The 16,977-nt window shown below is 43.5% G+C and overlaps 11 non-coding genes and 3 pseudogenes across 11 annotated transcripts; all 14 read right to left on the reverse strand.

The window, feature by feature from the left end:
* Positions 1 to 725: 725 nt before the first annotated feature.
* Positions 726 to 834, reverse strand: LOC136741738 (uncharacterized; annotated as a pseudogene).
* Positions 835 to 1,880: 1,046 nt separating this feature from the next.
* On the reverse strand, positions 1,881 to 1,989 carry LOC136741735 (uncharacterized; annotated as a pseudogene).
* Positions 1,990 to 3,035: 1,046 nt separating this feature from the next.
* LOC136741572 (5S ribosomal RNA) lies at positions 3,036 to 3,154 on the reverse strand. Its single transcript, XR_010814258.1, has one exon. It is a non-coding gene; the product is annotated as a 5S ribosomal RNA (ribosomal RNA).
* Positions 3,155 to 4,209: 1,055 nt separating this feature from the next.
* LOC136741434 (5S ribosomal RNA) lies at positions 4,210 to 4,328 on the reverse strand. The gene has a single exon (XR_010814127.1). It is a non-coding gene; the product is annotated as a 5S ribosomal RNA (ribosomal RNA).
* A 1,066-nt stretch (positions 4,329 to 5,394) lies between these two features.
* LOC136741628 (5S ribosomal RNA) lies at positions 5,395 to 5,513 on the reverse strand. Its single transcript, XR_010814312.1, has one exon. It is a non-coding gene; the product is annotated as a 5S ribosomal RNA (ribosomal RNA).
* Positions 5,514 to 6,579: 1,066 nt separating this feature from the next.
* Positions 6,580 to 6,698, reverse strand: LOC136741354 (5S ribosomal RNA). Its single transcript, XR_010814050.1, has one exon. It is a non-coding gene; the product is annotated as a 5S ribosomal RNA (ribosomal RNA).
* A 1,055-nt stretch (positions 6,699 to 7,753) lies between these two features.
* On the reverse strand, positions 7,754 to 7,862 carry LOC136741729 (uncharacterized; annotated as a pseudogene).
* Positions 7,863 to 8,928: 1,066 nt separating this feature from the next.
* Positions 8,929 to 9,047, reverse strand: LOC136741524 (5S ribosomal RNA). The gene has a single exon (XR_010814213.1). It is a non-coding gene; the product is annotated as a 5S ribosomal RNA (ribosomal RNA).
* Positions 9,048 to 10,102: 1,055 nt separating this feature from the next.
* LOC136741355 (5S ribosomal RNA) lies at positions 10,103 to 10,221 on the reverse strand. Its single transcript, XR_010814051.1, has one exon. It is a non-coding gene; the product is annotated as a 5S ribosomal RNA (ribosomal RNA).
* Positions 10,222 to 11,287: 1,066 nt separating this feature from the next.
* LOC136741555 (5S ribosomal RNA) lies at positions 11,288 to 11,406 on the reverse strand. Its single transcript, XR_010814242.1, has one exon. It is a non-coding gene; the product is annotated as a 5S ribosomal RNA (ribosomal RNA).
* A 1,066-nt stretch (positions 11,407 to 12,472) lies between these two features.
* LOC136741356 (5S ribosomal RNA) lies at positions 12,473 to 12,591 on the reverse strand. The gene has a single exon (XR_010814052.1). It is a non-coding gene; the product is annotated as a 5S ribosomal RNA (ribosomal RNA).
* A 1,066-nt stretch (positions 12,592 to 13,657) lies between these two features.
* Positions 13,658 to 13,776, reverse strand: LOC136741558 (5S ribosomal RNA). Its single transcript, XR_010814245.1, has one exon. It is a non-coding gene; the product is annotated as a 5S ribosomal RNA (ribosomal RNA).
* Positions 13,777 to 14,831: 1,055 nt separating this feature from the next.
* On the reverse strand, positions 14,832 to 14,950 carry LOC136741551 (5S ribosomal RNA). Its single transcript, XR_010814238.1, has one exon. It is a non-coding gene; the product is annotated as a 5S ribosomal RNA (ribosomal RNA).
* Positions 14,951 to 16,000: 1,050 nt separating this feature from the next.
* LOC136741709 (5S ribosomal RNA) lies at positions 16,001 to 16,119 on the reverse strand. Its single transcript, XR_010814386.1, has one exon. It is a non-coding gene; the product is annotated as a 5S ribosomal RNA (ribosomal RNA).
* Positions 16,120 to 16,977: the final 858 nt, after the last annotated feature.

A 16,977-nucleotide genomic window follows, 5' to 3' on the forward strand; every position in this document is an offset into this window, starting at 1 on the left:
CATCACTATGATGCATAACATTGCATGTATTGTATTTTCAAGTGTGTGCATTCATCCTGTTGTCATTTTGTTTTGAAAGCAGAAGAATCATTCAACAGGTTGCTGAGACAAATGTAAACCAGTAAAACATATGAAGAGAAACAAACCTTGAATATAAGTTCAGTTGTTTAAACATTTGACAAACTATGGTGAGGGGGTAAGAAAACACACAAATCCAGCAGCTCCTGTATTTCAATACACCAGAACCCAATATTATTGGCGAGTCGGGTAGTCCATCATCACAGTTCGAGGGCAGGCATCATTTCAGTAATTTCATCCCGTTGCATTCACATCCGTGCCTTGAATGAGATTGAATGTGATCTTTGCTCTCAAGTATGTTCCCAAGTTTTACACTTTCGTGCTTTGTATGAATGGGAATGGAACCGTGTGTGTTGAATGAGGCTCCTTGTGAGCACTGAACTTTGTCCGGTGGAGTTCCTTTTTGTGTTGCTGTAATTGTGTCATTTCTCGATGAGAAAGATTAGGCAACATTTAGTCACTTCTAGCCATGATGCTCAATTTATTTACAAATGTACACTAGTTAATAGGGACCGTTTACGTTGGAGAACAAGATCTATTGTATGCCTGTGTATTTGGGGAAGTCAAATCTGAAATAATGATGAAATTGCGTGTATCCAAAGTTAAAACTCGTGATTTGTCGCCCTCTGGTGTGTAAAAGATGCAAAAGCTTACAGCACCTGGTATTCCCAGGCGGTCTCCCATCCAAGTACTGACCAGGCCCGAGCCTGCTTAGCTTCTGAGATCGGACGTATTCAGGCTAGTATGGCCGTAAGCTGTCCCTGACGCTCTACTTAAAGGGAAGGCAATATCCGTTTCTGCCGCTCATACTTGCAGTTGAACTGTCTCTCTACTCTAAAGTCCGGGACACACCAGCGCGCCGCAGACAGTCCCTGCTAACACGAAACGTTGTGGCAACATTGTGCGTTAGCTGGGGTGCCACACCAGACCGGAACTATATTTTACAAAACGAACACATTGTCTTGATAATACAGCTGTAATTGAGTGCCTGACACGCCAGTCAAGCGCAATCTTGAGAAGGTGTGCATTTCAGTAAGGATTTCAATTGACATGCAGTATGAAACTGAAAGGAGGTTGCATCACTATGATGCATAACATTGCATGTATTGTATTTTCAAGTGTGTGCATTCATCCTGTTGTCATTTTGTTTTGAAAGCAGAAGAATCATTCAACAGGTTGCTGAGACAAATGTAAACCAGTAAAACATATGAAGAGAAACAAACCTTGAATATAAGTTCAGTTGTTTAAACATTTGACAAACTATGGTGAGGGGGTAAGAAAACACACAAATCCAGCAGCTCCTGTATTTCAATACACCAGAACCCAATATTATTGGCGAGTCGGGTAGTCCATCATCACAGTTCGAGGGCAGGCATCATTTCAGTAATTTCATCCCGTTGCATTCACATCCGTGCCTTGAATGAGATTGAATGTGATCTTTGCTCTCAAGTATGTTCCCAAGTTTTACACTTTCGTGCTTTGCATGAATGGGAATGGAACCGTGTGTGTTGAATGAGGCTCCTTGTGAGCACTGAACTTTGTCCGGTGGAGTTCCTTTTTGTGTTGCTGTAATTGTGTCATTTCTCGATGAGAAAGATTAGGCAACATTTAGTCACTTCTAGCCATGATGCTCAATTTATTTACGAATGTACCCTAGTTACTACGGACCGTTTACGTTGGAGAACAAGATCTATTGGATGCCTGTGTATTTGGGGAAGTCAAATCTGAAATAATAATGAAATTGCGTGTATCCAAAGTTAAAACTCGTGATTTGTCGCCCTCTGGTGTGTAAAAGATGCAAAAGCTTACAGCACCTGGTATTCCCAGGTGGTCTCCCATCCAAGTACTGACCAGGCCCGAGCCTGCTTAGCTTCTGAGATCGGACGTATTCAGGCTAGTATGGCCGTAAGCTGTCCCTGACGCTCTACTTAAAGGGAAGGCAATATCCGTTTCTGCCGCTCATACTTGCAGTTGAACTGTCTCTCTACTCTAAAGTCCGGGACACACCAGCGCGCCGCAGACAGTCCCTGCTAACACGAAACGTTGTGGCAACGTTGTGCGTTAGCTGGGGTGCCACACCAGACCGGAACTATATTTTACAAAACGAACACATTGTCTTGATAATACAGCTGTAATTGAGTGCCTGACACGCCAGTCAAGCGCAATCTTGAGAAGGTGTGCATTTCAGTAAGGATTTCAATTGACATGCAGTATGAAACTGAAAGGAGGTTGCATCACTATGATGCATAACATTGCATGTATTGTATTTTCAAGTGTGTGCATTCATCCTGTTGTCATTTTGTTTTGAAAGCAGAAGAATCATTCAACAGGTTGCTGAGACAAATGTAAACCAGTAAAACATATGAAGAGAAACAAACCTTGAATATAAGTTCAGTTGTTTAAACATTTGACAAACTATGGTGAGGGGGTAAGAAAACACACAAATCCAGCAGCTCCTGTATTTCAATACACCAGAACCCAATATTATTGGCGAGTCGGGTAGTCCATCATCACAGTTCGAGGGCAGGCATCATTTCAGTAATTTCATCCCGTTGCATTCACATCCGTGCCTTGAATGAGATTGAATGTGATCTTTGCTCTCAAGTATGTTCCCAAGTTTTACACTTTCGTGCTTTGCATGAATGGGAATGGAACCGTGTGTGTTGAATGAGGCTCCTTGTGAGCACTGAACTTTGTCCGGTGGAGTTCCTTTTTGTGTTGCTGTAATTGTGTCATTTCTCGATGAGAAAGATTAGGCAACATTTAGTCACTTCTAGCCATGATGCTCAATTTATTTACGAATGTACCCTAGTTACTACGGACCGTTTACGTTGGAGAACAAGATCTATTGGATGCCTGTGTATTTGGGGAAGTCAAATCTGAAATAATGATGAAATTGCGTGTATCCAAAGTTAAAACTCGTGATTTGTCGCCCTCTGGTGTGTAAAAGATGCAAAAGCTTACAGCACCTGGTATTCCCAGGCGGTCTCCCATCCAAGTACTGACCAGGCCCGAGCCGGCTTAGCTTCCGAGATCGGACGAGATCGGGCGTATTCAGGCTAGTATGGCCGTAAGCCAGAGAGGCTGTCCCTGACGCTCTACTTAAAGGGAAGGCAATATCCGTTTCTGCCGCTCATACTTGCAGTTGAACTGTCTCTCTACTCTAAAGTCCGGGACACACCAGCGCGCCGCAGACAGTCCCTGCTAACACGAAACGTTGTGGCAACGTTGTGCGTTAGCTGGGGTGCCACACCAGACCGGAACTATATTTTACAAAACGAACACATTGTCTTGATAAAACAGCTGTAATTGAGTGCCTGACACGCCAGTCAAGCGCAATCTTGAGAAGGTGTGCATTTCAGTAAGGATTTCAATTGACATGCAGTATGAAACTGAAAGGAGGTTGCATCACTATGATGCATAACATTGCATGTATTGTATTTACAAGTGTGTGCATTCATCCTGTTGTCATTTTGTTTTGAAAGCAGAAGAATCATTCAACAGGTTGCTGAGACAAATGTAAACCAGTAAAACATATGAAGAGAAACAAACCTTGAATATAAGTTCAGTTGTTTAAACATTTGACAAACTATGGTGAGGGGGTAAGAAAACACACAAATCCAGCAGCTCCTGTATTTCAATACACCAGAACCCAATATTATTGGCGAGTCGGGTAGTCCATCATCCGGGTTCGAGGGCAGGCATCATTTCAGTAATTTCATCCCGTTGCATTCACATCCGTGCCTTGAATGAGATTGAATGTGATCTTTGCTCTCAAGTATGTTCCCAAGTTTTACACTTTCGTGCTTTGCATGAATGGGAATGGAACCGTGTGTGTTGAATGAGGCTCCTTGTGAGCACTGAACTTTGTCCGGTGGAGTTCCTTTTTGTGTTGCTGTAATTGTGTCATTTCTCGATGAGAAAGATTAGGCAACATTTAGTCACTTCTAGCCATGATGCTCAATTTATTTACGAATGTACCCTAGTTACTACGGACCGTTTACGTTGGAGAACAAGATCTATTGGATGCCTGTGTATTTGGGGAAGTCAAATCTGAAATAATGATGAAATTGCGTGTATCCAAAGTTAAAACTCGTGATTTGTCGCCCTCTGGTGTGTAAAAGATGCAAAAGCTTACAGCACCTGGTATTCCCAGGCGGTCTCCCATCCAAGTACTGACCAGGCCCGAGCCTGCTTAGCTTCCGAGATCAGACGAGATCGGGCGTATTCAGGCTAGTATGGCCGTAAGCCAGGGAGGCTGTCCCTGACGCTCTACTTAAAGGGAAGGCAATATCCGTTTCTGCCGTTCATACTTACAGTTGAACTGTCTCTCTACTCTAAAGCCCGGGACACACCAGCGCGCCGCAGCCAGTCCCTGCTAACACGCCACGTTGTGGCAACATTGTGGCAACGTTGTGCGTTAGCTGGGGTGCCACACCAGACCGGAACTATATATTACAAAACGAACACATTGTCTTGATAAAACAGCTGTGATTGAGTGCCTGACACGCCAGTCAAGCGCAATCTTGAGAAGGTGTGCATTTCAGTAAGGATTTCAATTGACATGCAGTATGAAACTGAAAGGAGGTTGCATCACTATGATGCATAACATTGCATGTATTGTATTTTCAAGTGTGTGCATTCATCCTGTTGTCATTTTGTTTTGAAAGCAGAAGAATCATTCAACAGGTTGCTGAGACAAATGTAAACCAGTAAAACATATGAAGAGAAACAAACCTTGAATATAAGTTCAGTTGTTTAAACATTTGACAAACTATGGTGAGGGGGTAAGAAAACACACAAATCCAGCAGCTCCTGTATTTCAATACACCAGAACCCAATATTATTGGCGAGTCGGGTAGTCCATCATCACAGTTCGAGGGCAGGCATCATTTCAGTAATTTCATCCCGTTGCATTCACATCCGTGCCTTGAATGAGATTGAATGTGATCTTTGCTCTCAAGTATGTTCCCAAGTTTTACACTTTCGTGCTTTGCATGAATGGGAATGGAACCGTGTGTGTTGAATGAGGCTCCTTGTGAGCACTGAACTTTGTCCGGTGGAGTTCCTTTTTGTGTTGCTGTAATTGTGTCATTTCTCGATGAGAAAGATTAGGCAACATTTAGTCACTTCTAGCCATGATGCTCAATTTATTTACGAATGTACCCTAGTTACTAGGGACCGTTTACGTTGGAGAACAAGATCTATTGTATGCCTGTGTATTTGGGGAAGTCAAATCTGAAATAATGATGAAATTGCGCGTATCCAAAGTTAAAAATCGTGATTTGTCGCCCTCTGGTGTGTAAAAGATGCAAAAGCTTACAGCACCTGGTATTCCCAGGCGCTCTCCCATCCAAGTACTGACCAGGCCCGAGCCTGCTTAGCTTCCGAGATCGGACGAGATCGGGCGTATTCAGGCTAGTATGGCCGTAAGCCAGGGAGGCTGTCCCTGACGCTCTACTTAAAGGGAAGGCAATATCCGTTTCTGCCGCTCATACTTGCAGTTGAACTGTCTCTCTACTCTAAAGCCCGGGACACACCAGCGCGCCGCAGCCAGTCCCTGCTAACACGCCACGTTGTGGCAACATTGTGGCAACGTTGTGCGTTAGCTGGGGTGCCACACCAGACCGGAACTATATATTACAAAACGAACACATTGTCTTGATAAAACAGCTGTAATTGAGTGCCTGACACGCCAGTCAAGCGCAATCTTGAGAAGGTGTGCATTTCAGTAAGGATTTCAATTGACATGCAGTATGAAACTGAAAGGAGGTTGCATCACTATGATGCATAACATTGCATGTATTGTATTTTCAAGTGTGTGCATTCATCCTGTTGTCATTTTGTTTTGAAAGCAGAAGAATCATTCAACAGGTTGCTGAGACAAATGTAAACCAGTAAAACATATGAAGAGAATCAAACCTTGAATATAAGTTCAGTTGTTTAAACATTTGACAAACTATGGTGAGGGGGTAAGAAAACACACAAATCCAGCAGCTCCTGTATTTCAATACACCAGAACCCAATATTATTGGCGAGTCGGGTAGTCCATCATCACAGTTCGAGGGCAGGCATCATTTCAGTAATTTCATCCCGTTGCATTCACATCCGTGCCTTGAATGAGATTGAATGTGATCTTTGCTCTCAAGTATGTTCCCAAGTTTTACACTTTCGTGCTTTGCATGAATGGGAATGGAACCGTGTGTGTTGAATGAGGCTCCTTGTGAGCACTGAACTTTGTCCGGTGGAGTTCCTTTTTGTGTTGCTGTAATTGTGTCATTTCTCGATGAGAAAGATTAGGCAACATTTAGTCACTTCTAGCCATGATGCTCAATTTATTTACGAATGTACCCTAGTTACTAGGGACCGTTTACGTTGGAGAACAAGATCTATTGTATGCCTGTGTATTTGGGGAAGTCAAATCTGAAATAATGATGAAATTGCGTGTATCCAAAGTTAAAACTCGTGATTTGTCGCCCTCTGGTGTGTAAAAGATGCAAAAGCTTACAGCACCTGGTATTCCCAGGCGGTCTCCCATCCAAGTACTGACCAGGCCCGAGCCTGCTTAGCTTCCGAGATCGGACGAGATCGGGCGTATTCAGGCTAGTATGGCCGTAAGCCAGGGAGGCTGTCCCTGACGCTCTACTTAAAGGGAAGGCAATATCCGTTTCTGCCGCTCATACTTGCAGTTGAACTGTCTCTCTACTCTAAAGTCCGGGACACACCAGCGCGCCGCAGACAGTCCCTGCTAACACGAAACGTTGTGGCAACGTTGTGCGTTAGCTGGGGTGCCACACCAGACCGGAACTATATTTTACAAAACGAACACATTGTCTTGATAATACAGCTGTAATTGAGTGCCTGACACGCCAGTCAAGCGCAATCTTGAGAAGGTGTGCATTTCAGTAAGGATTTCAATTGACATGCAGTATGAAACTGAAAGGAGGTTGCATCACTATGATGCATAACATTGCATGTATTGTATTTTCAAGTGTGTGCATTCATCCTGTTGTCATTTTGTTTTGAAAGCAGAAGAATCATTCAACAGGTTGCTGAGACAAATGTAAACCAGTAAAACATATGAAGAGAAACAAACCTTGAATATAAGTTCAGTTGTTTAAACATTTGACAAACTATGGTGAGGGGGTAAGAAAACACACAAATCCAGCAGCTCCTGTATTTCAATACACCAGAACCCAATATTATTGGCAAGTCGGGTAGTCCATCATCACAGTTCGAGGGCAGGCATCATTTCAGTAATTTCATCCCGTTGCATTCACATCCGTGCCTTGAATGAGATTGAATGTGATCTTTGCTCTCAAGTATGTTCCCAAGTTTTACACTTTCGTGCTTTGCATGAATGGGAATGGAACCGTGTGTGTTGAATGAGGCTCCTTGTGAGCACTGAACTTTGTCCGGTGGAGTTCCTTTTTGTGTTGCTGTAATTGTGTCATTTCTCGATGAGAAAGATTAGGCAACATTTAGTCACTTCTAGCCATGATGCTCAATTTATTTACGAATGTACCCTAGTTACTAGGGACCGTTTACGTTGGAGAACAAGATCTATTGTATGCCTGTGTATTTGGGGAAGTCAAATGTGAAATAATGATGAAATTGCGTGTATCCAAAGTTAAAACTCGTGATTTGTCGCCCTCTGGTGTGTAAAAGATGCAAAAGCTTACAGCACCTGGTAATCCCAGGCGGTCTCCCATCCAAGTACTGACCAGGCCCGAGCCTGCTTAGCTTCCGAGATCGGGCGTATTCAGGCTAGTATGGCCGTAAGCCAGGGAGGCTGTCCCTGACGCTCTACTTAAAGGGAAGGCAATATCCGTTTCTGCCGCTGATACTTGCAAATGAACTGTCTCTCTACTCTAAAGTCCGGGACACACCAGCGCGCCGCAGACAGTCCCTGCTAACACGAAACGTTGTGGCAACGTTGTGGCAACGTTGTGCGTTAGCTGGGGTGCCACACCAGACCGGAACTATATTTTACAAAACGAACACATTGTCTTGATAAAACAGCTGTAATTGAGTGCCTGACACGCCAGTCAAGCGCAATCTTGAGAAGGTGTGCATTTCAGTAAGGATTTCAATTGACATGCAGTATGAAACTGAAAGGAGGTTGCATCACTATGATGCATAACATTGCATGTATTATATTTTCAAGTGTGTGCATTCATCCTGTTGTCATTTTGTTTTGAAAGCAGAAGAATCATTCAACAGGTTGCTGAGACAAATGTAAACCAGTAAAACATATGAAGAGAAACAAACCTTGAATATAAGTTCAGTTGTTTAAACATTTGACAAACTATGGTGAGGGGGTAAGAAAACACACAAATCCAGCAGCTCCTGTATTTCAATACACCAGAACCCAATATTATTGGCGAGTCGGGTAGTCCATCATCACAGTTCGAGGGCAGGCATCATTTCAGTAATTTCATCCCGTTGCATTCACATCCGTGCCTTGAATGAGATTGAATGTGATCTTTGCTCTCAAGTATGTTCCCAAGTTTTACACTTTCGTGCTTTGCATGAATGGGAATGGAACCGTGTGTGTTGAATGAGGCTCCTTGTGAACACTGAACATTTCCCGGTGGAGTTCCTTTTTGTGTTGCTGTAATTGTGTCATTTCTCGATGAGAAAGATTAGGCAACATTTAGTCACTTCCAGCCATGATGCTCAATTTATTTACGAATGTACCCTAGTTACTAGGGACCGTTTACGTTGGAGAACAAGATCTATTGTATGCCTGTGAATTTGGGGAAGTCAAATCTGAAATAATGATGAAATTGCGTGTATCCAAAGTTAAAACTCGTGATTTGTCGCCCTCTGGTGTGTAAAAGATGCAAAAGCTTACAGCACCTGGTATTCCCAGGCGGTCTCCCATCCAAGTACTAACCAGGCCCGAACCTGCTTAGCTTCCGAGATCGGACGAGATCGGGCGTATTCAGACTAGTATGGCCGTAAGCCAGGGAGGCTGTCCCTGACCCTCTACTTAAAGGGAAGGCAATATCCGTTTCTGCCACTCATACTTGCAGTTGAACTGTCTCTCTACTCTAAAGTCCGGGACACACCAGCACGCTGCAGACAGTCCCTGCTAACACGAAACGTTGTGGCAACGTTGTGCGTTAGCTGGGGTGCCACACCAGACCGGAACTATATTTTACAAAACGAACACATTGTCTTGATAATAGAGCTGTAATTGAGTGCCTGACACGGCAGTCAAGCGCAATCTTGAGAAGGTGTGCATTTCAGTAAGGATTTCAATTGACATGCAGTATGAAACTGAAAGGAGGTTGCATCACTATGATGCATAACATTGCATGTATTGTATTTTCAAGTGTGTGCATTCATCCTGTTGTCATTTTGTTTTGAAAGCAGAAGAATCATTCAACAGGTTGCTGAGACAAATGTAAACCAGTAAAACATATGAAGAGAAACAAACCTTGAATATAAGTTCAGTTGTTTAAACATTTGACAAACTATGGTGAGGGGGTAAGAAAACACACAAATCCAGCAGCTCCTGTATTTCAATACACCAGAACCCAATATTATTGGCGAGTCGGGTAGTCCATCATCACAGTTCGAGGGCAGGCATCATTTCAGTAATTTCATCCCGTTGCATTCACATCCGTGCCTTGAATGAGATTGAATGTGATCTTTGCTCTCAAGTATGTTCCCAAGTTTTACACTTTCGTGCTTTGCATGAATGGGAATGGAACCGTGTGTGTTGAATGAGGCTCCTTGTGAGCACTGAACTTTGTCCGGTGGAGTTCCTTTTTGTGTTGCTGTAATTGTGTCATTTCTCGATGAGAAAGATTAGGCAACATTTAGTCACTTCTAGCCATGATGCTCAATTTATTTACGAATGTACCCTAGTTACTAGGGACCGTTTACGTTGGAGAACAAGATCAATTGTATGCCTGTGTATTTGGGGAAGTCAAATCTGAAATAATGATGAAATTGCGTGTATCCAAAGTTAAAACTCGTGATTTGTCGCCCTCTGGTGTGTAAAAGATGCAAAAGCTTACAGCACCTGGTATTCCCAGGCGGTCTCCCATCCAAGTACTGACCAGGCCCGAGCCTGCTTAGCTTCCGAGATCGGACGAGATCGGGCGTATTCAGGCTAGTATGGCCGTAAGCCAGGGAGGCTGTCCCTGACGCTCTACTTAAAGGGAAGGCAATATCCGTTTCTGCCGTTCATACTTACAGTTGAACTGTCTCTCTACTCTAAAGCCCGGGACACACCAGCGCGCCGCAGACAGTCCCTGCTAACACGCCACGTTGTGGCAACATTGTGGCAACGTTGTGCGTTAGCTGGGGTGCCACACCAGACCGGAACTATGTATTACAAAACGAACACATTGTCTTGATAAAACAGCTGTAATTGAGTGCCTGACACGCCAGTCAAGCGCAATCTTGAGAAGGTGTGCATTTCAGTAAGGATTTCAATTGACATGCAGTATGAAACTGAAAGGAGGTTGCATCACTATGATGCATAACATTGCATGTATTGTATTTTCAAGTGTGTGCATTCATCCTGTTGTCATTTTAATTTGAAAGCAGAAGAATCATTCAACAGGTTGCTGAGACAAATGTAAACCAGTAAAACATATGAAGAGAAACAAACCTTGAATATAAATTCAGTTGTTTAAACATTTGACAAACTATGGTGAGGGGGTAAGAAAACACACACATCCAGCAGCTCCTGTATTTCAATACACCAGAAGCCAATATTATTGGCGAGTCGGGTAGTCCATCATCACAGTTCGAGGGCAGGCATCAATTCAGTTATTTCATCCCGTTGCATTCACATCCGTGCCTTGAATGAGATTGAATGTGATCTTTGCTCTCAAGTATGTTCCCAAGTTTTACACTTTCGTGCTTTGCATGAATGGGAATGGAACCGTGTGTGTTGAATGAGGCTCCTTGTGAGCACTGAACTTTGTCCGGTGGAGTTCCTTTTTGTGTTGCTGTAATTGTGTCATTTCTCGATGAGATAGATTAGGCAACATTTAGTCACTTCTAGCCATGATGCTCAATTTATTTACGAATGTACCCTAGTTTCTAGGGACCGTTTACGTTGGAGAACAAGATCTATTGTATGCCTGTGTATTTGGGGAAGTCAAATCTGAAATAATGATGAAATTGCGTGTATCCAAAGTTAAAACTCGTGATTTGTCGCCCTCTGGTGTGTAAAAGATGCAAAAGCTTACAGCACCTGGTATTCCCAGACGGTCTCCCATCCAAGTACTGACCAGGCCAGAGCCTGCTTAGCTTCCGAGATCGGACGAGATCGGGCGTATTCAGGCTAGTATGGCCGTAAGCCAGGGAGGCTGTCCCTGACGCTCTACTTAAAGGGAAGGCAATATCCGTTTCTGCCGTTCATACTTACAGTTGAACTGTCTCTCTACTCTAAAGCCCGGGACACACCAGCGCGCCGCAGACAGTCCCTGCTAACACGCCACGTTGTGGCAGCGTTGTGGCAACGTTGTGCGTTAGCTGGGGTGCCACACCAGACCGGAACTATATATTACAAAACGAACACATTGTCTTGATAAAACAGCTGTAATTGAGTGCCTGACACGCCAGTCAAGCGCAATCTTGAGAAGGTGTGCATTTCAGTAAGGATTTCAATTGACATGCAGTATGAAACTGAAAGGAGGTTGCATCACTATGATGCATAACATTGCATGTATTGTATTTTCAAGTGTGTGCATTCATCCTGTTGTCATTTTGTTTTGAAAGCAGAAGAATCATTCAACAGGTTGCTGAGACAAATGTAAACCAGTAAAACATATGAAGAGAAACAAACCTTGAATATAAGTTCAGTTGTTTAAACATTTGACAAACTATGGTGAGGGGGTAAGAAAACACACAAATCCAGCAGCTCCTGTATTTCAATACACCAGAACCCAATATTATTGGCGAGTCGGGTAGTCCATCATCACAGTTCGAGGGCAGGCATCATTTCAGTAATTTCATCCCGTTGCATTCACATCCGTGCCTTGAATGAGATTGAATGTGATCTTTGCTCTCAAGTATGTTCCCAAGTTTTACACTTTCGTGCTTTGCATGAATGGGAATGGAACCGTGTGTGTTGAATGAGGCTCCTTGTGAGCACTGAACTTTGTCCGGTGGAGTTCCTTTTTGTGTTGCTGTAATTGTGTCATTTCTCGATGAGAAAGATTAGGCAACATTTAGTCACTTCTAGCCATGATGCTCAATTTATTTACGAATGTACCCTAGTTACTAGGGACCGTTTACGTTGGAGAACAAGATCTATTGTATGCCTGTGTATTTGGGGAAGTCAAATCTGAAATAATGATGAAATTGCGTGTATCCAAAGTTAAAACTCGTGATTTGTCGCCCTCTGGTGTGTAAGAGATGCAAAAGCTTACAGCACCTGGTATTCCCAGGCGGTCTCCCATCCAAGTACTGACCAGGCCCGAGCCTGCTTAGCTTCCGAGATCGGACGAGATCGGGCGTATTCAGGCTAGTATGGCCGTAAGCCAGGGAGGCTGTCCCTGACGCTCTACTTAAAGGGAAGGCAATATCCGTTTCTGCCGTTCATACTTACAGTTGAACTGTCTCTCTACTCTAAAGCCCGGGACACACCAGCGCGCCGCAGACAGTCCCTGCTAACACGCCACGTTGTGGCAACATTGTGGCAACGTTGTGCGTTAGCTGGGGTGCCACACCAGACCGGAACTATGTATTACAAAACGAACACATTGTCTTGATAAAACAGCTGTAATTGAGTGCCTGACACGCCAGTCAAGCGCAATCTTGAGAAGGTGTGCATTTCAGTAAGGATTTCAATTGACATGCAGTATGAAACTGAAAGGAGGTTGCATCACTATGATGCATAACATTGCATGTATTGTATTTTCAAGTGTGTGCATTCATCCTGTTGTCATTTTAATTTGAAAGCAGAAGAATCATTCAACAGGTTGCTGAGACAAATGTAAACCAGTAAAACATATGAAGAGAAACAAACCTTGAATATAAGTTCAGTTGTTTAAACATTTGACAAACTATGGTGAGGGGGTAAGAAAACACACACATCCAGCAGCTCCTGTATTTCAATACACCAGAAGCCAATATTATTGGCGAGTCGGGTAGTCCATCATCACAGTTCGAGGGCAGGCATCATTTCAGTTATTTCATCCCGTTGCATTCACATCCGTGCCTTGAATGAGATTGAATGTGATCTTTGCTCTCAAGTATGTTCCCAAGTTTTACACTTTCGTGCTTTGCATGAATGGGAATGGAACCGTGTGTGTTGAATGAGGCTCCTTGTGAGCACTGAACTTTGTCCGGTGGAGTTCCTTTTTGTGTTGCTGTAATTGTGTCATTTCTCGATGAGATAGATTAGGCAACATTTAGTCACTTCTAGCCATGATGCTCAATTTATTTACGAATGTACCCTAGTTTCTAGGGACCGTTTACGTTGGAGAACAAGATCTATTGTATGCCTGTGTATTTGGGGAAGTCAAATCTGAAATAATGATGAAATTGCGTGTATCCAAAGTTAAAACTCGTGATTTGTCGCCCTCTGGTGTGTAAAAGATGCAAAAGCTTACAGCACCTGGTATTCCCAGGCGGTCTCCCATCCAAGTACTGACCAGGCCCGAGCCTGCTTAGCTTCCGAGATCGGACGAGATCGGGCGTATTCAGGCTAGTATGGTCGTAAGCAAGGGAAGCTGTCCCTGACGCTCTACTTAAAGGGAAGGCAATATCCGTTTCTGCCGCTCATACTTGCAGTTGATCTGTCTCTCTACTCTAAAGTCCGGGACACACCAGCGCGCCGCAGACAGTCCCTGCTAACACGAAACGTTGTGGCAACGTTGTGCGTTAGCTGGGGTGCCACACCAGACCGGAACTATATATTACAAAACGAACACATTGTCTTGATAAAACAGCTGTAATTGAGTGCCTGACACGCCAGTCAAGCGCAATCTTGAGAAGGTGTGCATTTCAGTAAGGATTTCAATTGACATGCAGTATGAAACTGAAAGGAGGTTGCATCACTATGATGCATAACATTGCATGTATTGTATTTACAAGTGTGTGCATTCATCCTGTTGTCATTTTGTTTTGAAAGCAGAAGAATCATTCAACAGGTTGCTGAGACAAATGTAAACCAGTAAAACATATGAAGAGAAACAAACCTTGAATATAAGTTCAGTTGTTTAAACATTTGACAAACTATGGTGAGGGGGTAAGAAAACACACAAATCCAGCAGCTCCTGTATTTCAATACACCAGAACCCAATATTATTGGCGAGTCGGGTAGTCCATCATCACAGTTCGAGGGCAGGCATCATTTCAGTAATTTCATCCCGTTGCATTCACATCCGTGCCTTGAATGAGATTGAATGTGATCTTTGCTCTCAAGTATGTTCCCAAGTTTTACACTTTCGTGCTTTGCATGAATGGGAATGGAACCGTGTGTGTTGAATGAGGCTCCTTGTGAGCACTGAACTTTGTCCGGTGGAGTTCCTTTTTGTGTTGCTGTAATTGTGTCATTTCTCGATGAGAAAGATTAGGCAACATTTAGTCACTTCTAGCCATGATGCTCAATTTATTTACGAATGTACCCTAGTTACTAGGGACCGTTTACGTTGGAGAACAAGATCTATTGTATGCCTGTGTATTTGGGGAAGTCAAATCTGAAATAATGATGAAATTGCGTGTATCCAAAGTTAAAACTCGTGATTTGTCGCCCTCTGGTGTGTAAAAGATGCAAAAGCTTACAGCACCTGGTATTCCCAGGCGGTCTCCCATCCAAGTACTGACCAGGCCGGAGCCTGCTTAGCTTCCGAGATCGGACGAGATCGGGCGTATTCAGGCTAGTATGGCCGTAAGCCAGGGAGGCTGTCCCTGACGCTCTACTTAAAGGGAAGGCAATATCCGTTTCTGCCGCTCATACTTGCAGTTGAACTGTCTCTCTACTCTAAAGTCCGGGACACACCAGCGCGCCACAGACAGTCCCTGCTAACACGAAACGTTGTGGCAACGTTGTGCGTTAGCTGGGGTGCCACACCAGACCTATGTATTACAAAACGAACACATTGTCTTGATAAAACAGCTGTAATTGAGTGCCTGACACGCCAGTCAAGCGCAATCTTGAGAAGGTGTGCATTTCAGTAAGGATTTCAATTGACATGCAGTATGAAACTGAAAGGAGGTTGCATCACTATGATGCATAACATTGCATGTATTGTATTTTCAAGTGTGTGCATTCATCCTGTTGTCATTTTGTTTTGAAAGCAGAAGAATCATTCAACAGGTTGCTGAGACAAATGTAAACCAGTAAAACATATGAAGAGAAACAAACCTTGAATATAAGTTCAGTTGTTTAAACATTTGACAAACTATGGTGAGGGGGTAAGAAAACACACAAATCCAGCAGCTCCTGTATTTCAATACACCAGAACCCAATATTATTGGCGAGTCGGGTAGTCCATCATCACAGTTCGAGGGCAGGCATCATTTCAGTAATTTCATCCCGTTGCATTCACATCCGTGCCTTGAATGAGATTGAATGTGATCTTTGCTCTCAAGTATGTTCCCAAGTTTTACACTTTCGTGCTTTGCATGAATGGGAATGGAACCGTGTGTGTTGAATGAGTCTCCTTGTGAGCACTGAACTTTGTGTGGTGGAGTTCCTTTTTGTGTTGCTGTAATTGTGTCATTTCTTGATGAGAAAGATTAGGCAACATTGAGTCACTTCTAGCCATGATGCTCAATTAATTTACGAATGTACCCTAGTTACTAGGGACCGTTTACGTTGGAGATCAAGATCTATTGTATGCCTGTGTATTTGGGGAAGTAAAATCTGAAATAATGATGAAATTGTGTGTATCCAAAGTTAAAACTCGTGATTTGTCGCCCTCTGGTGTGTAAAAGGTGCAAAAGCTTACAGCACCTGGTATTCCCAGGCGGTCTCCCATCCAAGTACTGACCAGGCCCGAGGCTGCCTGGCTTCCGAGATCGGTCGAGATCGGGCGTATTCAGGCTAGTATGGCCGTAAGCCAGGGAGGCTGTCCCTGACGCTCTACTTAAAGGGAAGGCAATATCCGTTTCTGCCGATCATACTTACAGTTGAACTGTCTCTCTACTCTAAAGCCCGGGACACACCAGCGCGCCGCAGACAGTCCCTGCTAACACGCCACGTTGTGGCAACGTTGTGGCAACGTTGTGCGTTAGTTGGGGTGCCACACCAGACCGGAACTATATTTTACAAAACGAACACATTGTCTTGATAAAACAGCTGTAATTGAGTGCCTGACACGCCAGTCAAGCGCAATCTTGAGAAGGTGTGCATTTCAGTAAGGATTTCAATTGACATGCAGTATGAAACTGAAAGGAGGTTGCATCACTATGATGCATAACATTGCATGTATTGTATTTTCAAGTGTGTGCATTCATCCTGTTGTCATTTTGTTTTGAAAGCAGAAGAATCATTCAACAGGTTGCTGAGACAAATGTAAACCAGTAAAACATATGAAGAGAAACAAACCTTGAATATAAGTTCAGTTGTTTAAACATTTGACAAACTATGGTGAGGGGGTAAGAAAACACACAAATCCAGCAGCTCCTGTATTTCAATACACCAGAACCCAATATTATTGGCGAGTCGGGTAGTCCATCATCACAGTTCGAGGGCAGGCATCATTTCAGTAATTTCATCCCGTTGCATTCACATCCGTGCCTTGAATGAGATTGAATGTGATCTTTGCTCTCAAGTATGTTTCCAAGTTTTACACTTTCGTGCTTTGCATGAATGGGAATGGAACCGTGTGTGTTGAATGAGTCTCCTTGTGAGCACTGAACTTTGTGTGGTGGAGTTCCTTTTTGTGTTGCTGTAATTGTGTCATTTCTTGATGAGAA

The sequence above is a fragment of the Amia ocellicauda genome, unplaced genomic scaffold (genome assembly GCF_036373705.1).
Source record: "Amia ocellicauda isolate fAmiCal2 unplaced genomic scaffold, fAmiCal2.hap1 HAP1_SCAFFOLD_68, whole genome shotgun sequence".
Classification (NCBI taxonomy): domain Eukaryota; kingdom Metazoa; phylum Chordata; class Actinopteri; order Amiiformes; family Amiidae; genus Amia; species Amia ocellicauda.